Consider the following 10,544-nt stretch of genomic DNA (forward strand, 5'->3'; position numbering starts at 1 on the left):
AAGTAGAGTGATGGATGAATATGCCTCCTGACAATTTTTCTAGGAATTCCTGTATTGGGACAACTGGTGAGATTACATTAACAGGGAAATAAGAATGTGTGCCTGTTCTAATCAGGTTTGACTTGAGTCCTTATGAAAGACACGTCAGTGGAGAACATGTGAAAGGCCGTGTGAGATGGCTGGGAGTCAGCTACCTTTAAATCAAAGAGAGAGGGCTCAAGAGAAATTCTACAGGCAGCTTTAGCTTGAATTTTATCACTCAGACCTTTAGGAACATAAATTTTAAGCCAAGTCTTTAATATTTTTGTCAGAATTGGCAAAATAATACACTATATTTTGTTGGACTGTTTTATTATTTCCTCTAATTTTTTTTTTTTTTTTGGTACCAGGGATTGAACTTGCGAACTTGCCCTTGCAAGGCAGGCAGCAGAACCACTGAGCTAAATCCTAGGCCCTAAAGTTTTACAATGTAAATTCTTAATTTACCACAACATACTTGGAATAGTATTTAACTGATAAAAATAAAAGAAAATTTCAGTGTAGTTTTTCCATTTATTAACTCTAACTACAACCCTGTTCCTATACAAACCAAACTCAAGCCCCCACCCAAAACATAATCTTAACCCAAATTCTCAAATTTGCTCACACTCTAACCCCTAATCCTCACTCTCAACCTCACTTTAAACCTCAAGTCCTAATCCTCTTCACAAAACTAAACATATTAATCATGTTGGCTTCATAAAACTAAATTTTCTACCATGTGACTAATCCTGTTTAGACATCAAAAAGACAAGTTACACACTGTATAACTTCTCTATAAAACACATATCTGAGGATGAATTTGCATTTGAAATACATAAATAATTCTTAATGTCAATAACTAAGAATCCAACCAAAATGTGTACATGTCTGAACAGATTTCAGACCAAAGAAAACATAATAATGGCAGATAGTTCAGGGTACAATTCAATAGTTTCCTGTACACCAATCATGAACACACTTAGAGATAAAGAAACAATCCCATTCATGATAGCTTTAAATACACACACACACACACACACACACACACACACACACACACCTGGGAATTGGCCAAAGGAAGTAAAATTCCTCTACAACAATAACTATGATAGTTTGAAAAACAAGGAGTGATTGAAGAAGAAACCATAAACTGGAAAGATATCCTGGTTTTGGATTGGCATAAACAATAGTATCAAAATGGTGACTCTCCACAAATGATATACATATTTAATGCAATTCTAATCAATGTACTATCAGTATTATTCTAAAAACTATATATCACACTCCTTTGATTTAAAAGGAATCAACAGAGGCTAGAGATACTGAAGTACCCCTGAGTAACAAGAGCAATGCAGGAGGCATTACAGATTTAAAGTTATATGACAAAGATACAGCGATGAAAACATCATCAAAAATAGACATGTTGATCAACACAATAGAATTTAGAATGAAGAAATGATCCCAGGCACTTTCAACTACTTGATTTTGGACAAAAGGGGCCAAAATAATACACTTGAAAAAAGGCAACCTCTTCAATAAATGATGCTGGGAAACCTGGTGATCCCAATGCAGAAAGTTAAATCCAGACCCATATCTCACACACCCTGTACTAAAATCAAGTCAAAATGGATTGGAGAACTAGGAATTAGACCAGAAACACTGAATCTGCTGGAAGATAAAATAGGTAAAGCTCTTAAAGACATAGGTCAAGACTTTCTGGACAGAACTCCAATTGCACAAAAAATAATGCTAAGAATCAACAAATGGGATTATATCAAATTAAGAAGCTTTTGCACAGCAAAGAGAAAAGCAACAGACTGAAAAGACAACCTCCATGGTGGGAAATTCTTTTTCAGCTTTTCCTTGGATAAGGAACTAATATCTAGAATAAAGAAGAAGAAGAAGAACAACAACAACAAAAATAGGCCCTCCAAAATGAAAGATCCAGTTAAAAAGAGCAATTGTAATGAAAGCATAGTTGTCAATGTAGAAGCACAAATGGTCAATAAAGTACATGAAAAAATATGTTCAACACCTTTGGCTATTAGAGAAATGGAAATCAAAACATGAGGTTCCATTTCATTCTACTAGGCATGGCTATTATCAAGAACTCAAAAATAGCAAATGCTGGCAAGGTTTTGGGGGAAAGGGAACTCTTTTACATTGTCGATGGGAATGAAAACTAGTACAGCCACTCTGGAAATTTCTCCAAAAACTAAAAACATAAATTTCATCTGACTCAGGTATAACCCATCTGGGTATCTTTCTGAGAAATATAAAGACATCATCTTGCAGAGACACATACATTCCCATGTTTATAGCAACACCATTCATAATACCTAAAATTTTGGAATGGCTTATATACCCATCAATAGATGAGTGGATAAAAGAAATCTGATATGTGGAATACTACTCACCATAAAGAAAGAGAATTTTCACTCAGAAGGCTGAGGCAAGAGGATTGTTGCAAGTCTGAGGACAGCCTGGACCATATAGTGAGAACTTTTCTCAACAAAACAAAACCAGAGAAAGATAAATTTGATTCATTTGTGGAAAAATGGATGCATCTTGAGACCATAATGATCAGTGAAATAAACCAGATAAAAAGCTTATATTCTAGGCCTGAGGAAGTTTGCAGAAGTCATTGATTTCTAAAAGAAATCTAAATTTAAAGTTTTTTTTCTTTTCTTTTTTTTTAATTACTGGATCAAACTCAGTACCTTGCACTTTCAAGGCAGGTGGCAGAACCACTGAGCTAAATCCCCGGCCCTAAAGTTTCATTTTGTGGTGCCAGTTACAGCCTCACTGAATGTTGGCACTGAGAACTGACAATTGAGGGAAATACCAGAATGCTAGAATGTGAAATGACTTCTCCATTTAAATATAAACGTGCTTAACATCTCAGCCATTAAGGAAATGCAAATGACAACCACAGTGAGGTCCCCTTCTCTCCCACTACAGCACCTATCAGTATATTTAAGCTAACAAGTGATGGTAAGGATGCAGAGAAACTGGAACCCTTATACATAGTGCAGCCTGTGTATGAAAATAGTTGGCATTTCCTCAGAAAAGTTGAATATAGATTCACTGTTCTCCTCAACTTTTTCATTCCTAGGTAGCTATCCAGAAGAGCTGAAGACATGTATTCAAACAAAAATGGATTTGTTCTTTACATTTGTCAAAGTAATGGCAATGATGAACTGTTTCATAGTGAATTCAAGAAAAAGAAAACTGCTTCCAAACAGAAAAAGAATTTTTCTCCCAGACAGGACAAATGGTGAAAGTGACATGGGCCTAAGGGTTGTATTATCCTATAAAAACTCCATTGACTTCCTGGCAGAGCATTAACCCTAACCTAATTGTAAGTGATGAACCTAACAATACACTAAATCCTAGCCCCAATCATATGCCAAGAATAACACAAACGCCAACATTAACACTTAGTTACAAACCTTACATAAAAGTAACCCTAACCCTATCTTAATCCATAAAGCCTAAACCCAAGCCTGAATCCTAAATTCTAATCCAACACCCAACACCAACACTAACCCTGCCGTTCATCCTAACCCAAGCCTGGTTCCCGACTGTGGGGTTTTCTCTCCTCATCAGCCTCCCTGTTCATCCTGGCCCCTCTCTACATGTCCAAACTCCTCCTTACCTGCTGGACCCCACGCTCCTGCTGTTCAGGTCTCAGGGAGACTTAAGGAAGGCTTGTCAGGAAGGTAAGGCCTGGGGTTGGTGAGGATTGGAGTTGGTGAAGCCAGAGGGTGCTCATGACCAACCTGCCCAGGGACTGAGCCCTGGACAAGGCCAAGGTTGTGAAGGAGGCTCCTCGCGTGCTGAGGAGAGACATGAGCCAGTGTTCTGTGTTCCCTCTTCTAGGGGAATTTCTTCAGGACATAAAGCACCATGGGCTACAGGTCCCTAACCTAGGCAGCCACCCAGAGCCCTTTAGAACTCCAAGTAGGGCTGCCTCCCTCTGCAGCCTGTACCTGCTGGCACCAGGGAGGTCAGCACCACTCTTCTTTGTGCACAGAATTATGCTTCTTTTCCACCAAAATCATGTCTTTGGCAGAGATGCCTGGCATGAGATCCTTGGCTCCTGCCAGCTCTTCTCTCTCTCTATGTGCCAAATCAGTGAGAGGGACTTGAAAACTCAAGACTGAAATTAACGTGTTTTCTGCACCTTATTATTTTAAGATTACTTTCTTTCCAATTTTTTTTTTTTGTAACTGGGGATTGAACTTGGGACCTTGAGCTTGTGAGGCAGGTGCTGGAACTACTGAGCTAAATCCCCGGCCCCCAAATTTTAAAAACAAATAGTGAGATGTCTGTGTATAATTTAAGCTAGAGCATCACATAAACTTTGTTTTCTTGAAATTTATTTTTATAAATAAATGCTAACCATTGAATTTTTGTTTTCATCTTTGTTTAAATCACTGTTAACTGTTTTGAAGGCAAAAATCTTAAAAAACATAATATGCTTCACAAACAATAATACAAAATGTATTGACAATATTAGGTGTGTATGTGTGTATGTGTGTGTATTTATGTGTGGCACCAGGGAATAACTCCAAGATGAGCTACATCTCCACTCCATCCTCCCTAAGTTATCTAGGCTGGTCTTGAACTTGTGATCCTCCTGCCTCAGCCTCCTGAGTAGCTGGCATTACAGGCACCACCATAACCAGCGTTAGTAGATTACTTACATATATAGAATATAAACACTGAAATGCCTCCAACTCCTAATCACATTGAGATAAAATTCCAGTGTCTTTCTTACTGTTTTTTTTTCAGTACTGGGAATTGAACTCAGGACCGTGCCCTTATGAGGCAGACACAGCACCACTGAGCTAAATCCCCAGCCCTATTATTGTTAATATTAAAAAGAAAAAATCCTTAGATTAGTTAAACTTGGCAGAGTTTATTGGAGCAAAGAAAATAAAAGACTCTCCTACCTGGCAGCTCTCAGATCCAGGGAAAGTTCACAGCCAGGGTATCTGGTGGGAAGGGCAGCAGCTGTGAGCTGACCTGAGGCACAAATACAGCTCCATTGGTTACAAAGGCAGCTTAATTCATGATTTTCCTTTGACAAGCCCAGTTGCTGTAACTAGCTCAGCCTAGGCTGTTTGTCAAAAGACTATAATAATTGTCTGGGGTTTTGATCCCTATTCTTTGAGTTAAAATATTTGGTGAAATTCAAAAGGGCCTGGGTTGTAAGTGGAGCAAGGTTTCCTGTCTCTTAGCTGGGCTGGAAGTGTAGGTCAGTGTCAGAGCACCAACTCCAAGTACCTGAAGTGACCTGACCTGCTCAGTCCTCAAAACCACTTAGGAATAGGGAAATGAATAACCATAACTGTAACAAATAGCGGGAACCAGACACAGTAATAAAGTAAAAACCAAGTATAACTGCAATGTCCACATACACAATATTAACAACAGGATTGGCAGAGACAGAAATAACCCTAAATAACTGTAAGGTCAGACTGAGGGATGATTGAGACCACCGAGGCAGGCAAAGTCTCAGCAACATGCATTGAGTTTACTGCCATCTGGGTGCAGATGGGCCAAGGGCAGGAAGGCCGTTGGCACTGAGAGGAGGGTGCTCATGGTTGATATGGAGCAGTTTAGGTAGGGGAGGGGACGCTGGTCAAGAGGGTGGAAAATTTTAGGGCCCCATGGGTGATAGGCCTTGGGCTGGGTGGTGAGAGCTGCAGGTCGGCTGCTGGTTTCCTTTTTTTTTTTTTGGTACCTGGGATCAAACTCAGGACCTTGCACTTATGAGGCAAGTGGCAGAACCACTGAGCTAAATCCTCGGTCCTGGTTTCTTGTTATGTCTGTGCTTCTGTGGATGCAGGTACGGTACTGGGTCTGCTTGGGCAGGGGTCCAACTTGGGGGACCTGTCATCCCTGCCTGTTGTGTTATAAAGAAGAAGAAAAAAAGGTAGGGGGCATAGTTGCTTGTGACTTCTTCCAGCGTGACTGGGGACTGCGTGGGCATCCTGTGGGGAGAGAGAGGAGAGGGGTGTGTGGGGGGAGTGGTTCAGTCCTGGAGTGATGCAGCAGAGGTATCAGGAGTGTGATAATCTTCTGGCCCTTCTCAGGGGTCAGCTAGAGGCTCTCGTGGGACAGTGGTGAAGTGGGCAGTAAGGAGGAGTTGTCTGGATGTCATGGATCCGTTCCTGGATAAAATCTGTTAAGAATCAGATTATACAGGATCTAAACAGTAGTAGTAGGAAGATTGGGACTAGGGGCTCTAACATGGGGAGAAGCCAGGACATCCAGCGTTGGAAAAGATTTCCTTAACCTTTGATAGGATCACCTTTTGCCTGTTTTCTGAGCCTGGTGGCTTGATCCTGGGGTGGGGGTGGGGGTGGTGAAGCTAAGCCAGCAATGAATAGGAGGCCAGGGTTATGTGGGTGAGTAGGAAGAGGAAATGGCAGTACATGAGTGAGTGGGGTGGTGTCTACGAGGGAGATGTGGAGAGGCTGAGAAGGGGAAAAAGGGAGTAGGTGTATTTTGTCTCAGGGGGAGTGGGTAAGGGGCCTGTAGAGGACAGTTCCTCTAGCCAGTAGTAGAGCGCCTCTAGTGATTTGATCTGGGGACAGGGACCCCAGTGAGTCAAGTCTGAATCTGGGTAGTTATTTTGGGGGTGGGGACAGGAGACGTTCTGCCCACAGCAGAAAGGATTCCAGCAAATAAGCCTGAGGGGAGTGAACCGTGGTCTCTGGCTGAGGACAGATTGTGCTGGGTCAGCAGGGAATGAGTTAACTGGAAGGGTTTTTAAAGGTAATTGGGAACAGCACGGGGAGTGGCTAGAGTGCTATAGCAGGGCTTGGACAGAGAGAAGGAAAAGGAAAGCTAACTGGCTCAAAGGGAATCAGGAGGAGGAAAGGAGGTGTTTAAGGTCTTTCAAAATTTTATTTTTAATTATTGAACAGGACGAGGGTAAGAAGGAAGGAAAACAATTTGGTCTCTTCTGGGGAGAAGTTACACAGAGCACCCTGGAAACAGAGATGTTCTATCTATTTAAGATAGGATTTGAGGGTGGAAATATGGTGAGACCATATAAGATTAAAGCAGACTAAATGAAGGAAGTAAATGACAAGACACGCAAAAGCAAGGCACATATCTCCCAGAATTTGGGTCAGTCTAATGGAAATAGGGAAGAATGAGGAGTGGGGGAATGACTTGTGGTCTAAAGGGATTGAGGGGCCCCTTGGGTTAGTTTACAAAGGGGTTTGTGAGCATTGCAAAACCTGGAATCTAGAGATGGAAACAGCCAATGATTTCCAAGAAGGAAAGGAGTATGTGGTCAGGAGGAACGAGGGAGATGTGGAGGGGCAGGTGATGCTGAGTGACAGAGGGGTTGAGATGTCCCAAACATGTGGGTTGAGGGAGGGAGAAGATGTGGGGTAGGAGGAGGGTATAGCAGTAGGTGGGAAGGCTGACAATGGGGTGGGAGCAGAGCCTGGAAGAGTGAGGCTGGCAGAGAGCTTTGTGAAAATATCCAAGGCACAGGATTGGACAGGTGGGAATGACTAGAAACAAATGAGTAAACATTTGGTTTTTTAACTGGCATAAGAGTAGAGGGGTTTTGAGGGGCCTTGACACAGTGCTGTCAATTTTTTCAACAGTAAAGTTAGCTGTTCTAAGAATGAAGACAGGGTGAAATGGATCACCCCGTATCAATCAGAAGTGAAACATTCTTACCTTCCACTGCAAGATTTACCTGGAGTTATCTGTGATGGTCTAAGGGGCATCTGAGACCTCTGAGGTATATCCACTGAGTATAGCCAGACTGCATTCCCTCTAAGGAGTTTACACCCAAACAGTGGGGGCTCTGGCTGCTTACAGTTACAAACTCTACCTCAGGTGATCCATGTCCATTCACTTCTATGAGGCCCAATACACTCGTGAATATCTTACTGTGAGAACTGCAATTGAAACAGCAGAACCATTCTGGAAAGTCAGTTAGGCTTCTAACATAATATTTGTATTAGTATTAATGAAACCTTCAGAATTCTCAAGGCCCTTCTTTGCAACAGAGTTGCATGGCACTTTCTATGTCAAACTGCCATTCACAACAGAAACCTCATAGAGCTGCATTGTATAAATCTGTAATGCAGAGAGGCATTCCAATGAGTACAGCCAGACTGTATTCCCTGTATGTACTTACCCCAAGCTGTGTGCTCCACACCCAGGTAGAAGGCAATGGCCCAGCCCAGTGTCTGATGTGAAAGAAATGAAATCTAGTTGGGAAAACAAAGAAAAATCGATTGACTATGTGAGACGTTGCTGAAGTAGAGCTGCAGAATACTGAGAAGCGACTGAGGAGAAAGGTCCTGGTGTAACAGTGAGGTCAAGAAGCCTTAGGATCACAGCTGGGTCTCCCCAAGGAGGCTCTCACCTAAGAGGGGACTCAGGGTGCAGTTGTGCATCTGAGCAGGGTGTGGCGGGGGCAGTGAGGCCAGGATGCAGTAGGACACTTGAACGTCTGTTGTAGGATGTGTGTGGTGCGCAGTGTGTGTTTAATGTGTGTGTGTGCTTGTGTGCAATGTGTGTGTGGTGTGTGCATGTGTGTGATGTGTGTTGTCTGTTGCATGCGATGTGTTGTGTGGTGTGGCGTGTGTTGTGTGCTGTGTAAGGTGTGTGTGGAGTGTGTTGTGTGTGCTTTGTGTGCTGCGTGTGGTGTGTGTGCATCCGCAAGGGGCTGCACCTGTCTGTTCCCGAGATCAGAGACCTGTGGTGTCCACAGCAGCAACTGCGAGGACTCGGCTGCACTCACCCTTGAGGGTAGATAGTGCACTTCAGGGGTCGCCGCGTGAATGCAGCTGCGTGGTACAATCACAGCCTGCAACAACTGGCGAAGGCACCGGCGTCATCTAGTCCATGGTCCCGTCCACTCTCCCAGGTAGAACCAAGCCTGGAAGCGCTCAACACCTTGTGGTCAGAGAGCCCTGGAGCCAGGAGGCGACTTTCCCTCCAGGCCTGCATCCTCGACCCTGGGCAGGTGACTGAGCGCCTGCTGCCCTCTAGTGGTCGATTAGGGAAAGTTGTGTATGCGCAATAACCAAAGTGACCAAAGAACCATGAATTTGAAGAGGGCTCCCCAGGCACGTTCCAGTCCCCATGCATTGTGTCTATCATGAAGTAAAGCTGAAACCCCTAGCTGATTATATTAATGCTCACAGTATCTAACATTGTTTTTCAAACAAATCATATAACGGATGTTATTGGGGGGGTATAGCATATTCATGAAGTTTTCCCTTGTTTAATTCACCTGTCCATTTGTTTAAAACTAAAGGGTTGATTATGGATTAACAATCCCTCATACTAGGATCTGTTTCCACTCAGATTTAATCATCTGCATAATAACTATGTCATACTACCTCCAAGACTACATGGCAAGTGAGGCAGGGAGAGAAGAATGAAGGGAGCAAGGAAGAAATGAAACACATGGGAAATTACTTAGTACCTGGTGAGCCTCTCTTCCCATACAGACCTGGGGACAACTGACGATAGAGTCACCATTCACACTGCTACTTACCATAAAATGAAAGAGAGATGTGAGGAAGACAGAAGCAGACTTTTGGAGATGGGGAAGGGAATCGGGGAGGAGAGAGGTAAGAGGTGGGGTAAAGGGCTCAGAAATGATCAAGATATGTCCCATGCATGCACCATTTCTCCAAAAGGAATATCACTATTTTATATTGCGACCCTAACTAATAAGAATTACAAACTCTATGTGCTTGCTTCGGCAGCACATATACTAAAATTGGAACGATACAGAGAAGATTAGCATGGCCCCTGCGCAAGGATGACACGCAAATTCGTGAAGCGTTCCATATAAAAAAAAAAAAAAGAATTACAAACTCTACCCCATCTGACTCTTCCTTATTCATCAGTGCACATCCTGGAATAACAGCTACATGCTGACGTGCAACCAATTATAGACAGAAAATGGCTTTAAGGTTTTTTTACTGTTATGAAAAAAGATACAATATTCTTTCCCATGGAGACTATGAATAAATTTCTTAAGGAAACAAACATCATTGAACCAAAAGATTTTGCACAGATCTGAAGCTAAAAGATCTTGTCTTTGTGTATCGTTTCCACAACACAGGCACATGAGTGCCCTCTCTCTCCGCACTTGGGCTGGGACTTGGTCTCATGAAAATTGTACTTGGTTCCAAAGCGATAGGTTAAAAACAACATCTTATGTTTTAATTTAGGGTTTATTTAATTATATGTGTGAATGGGATGTTTTCCTGGGTAAAGAGGTCATTTGAACTTTTTTGTGTACCTATGTGAGGAGCTTGTTCCTATCTTTTCCTATTTTTCTATTAAGCTTTGGCACTTGTGATCTTTTTAGATAGTCCGTAAATTCATACTTTTCTACAAAGTCTGCCAAAAAATGTATACACACTTCAGCAGTTCACTGTACTAATAAATGTCTGGAAGCTAAGGCCACCACTTTAAAAGCCTCTTGTAATTGTAGAGGCCAGAAGTAACTTGTATTA

At 42.3% G+C, this 10,544-nt stretch overlaps 1 non-coding gene across 1 annotated transcript; it reads left to right on the forward strand.

Moving 5' to 3' along the window:
* Positions 1 to 9,769: 9,769 nt before the first annotated feature.
* LOC147821887 (U6 spliceosomal RNA) lies at positions 9,770 to 9,876 on the forward strand. The gene has a single exon (XR_015446467.1). It is a non-coding gene; the product is annotated as a U6 spliceosomal RNA (small nuclear RNA).
* Positions 9,877 to 10,544: the final 668 nt, after the last annotated feature.

Source organism: Heterocephalus glaber, unplaced genomic scaffold (genome assembly GCF_053883595.1).
Source record: "Heterocephalus glaber isolate CG9 unplaced genomic scaffold, H.glaber_assembly_v1.0 deba00001688, whole genome shotgun sequence".
Lineage (NCBI taxonomy): Eukaryota > Metazoa > Chordata > Mammalia > Rodentia > Bathyergidae > Heterocephalus > Heterocephalus glaber.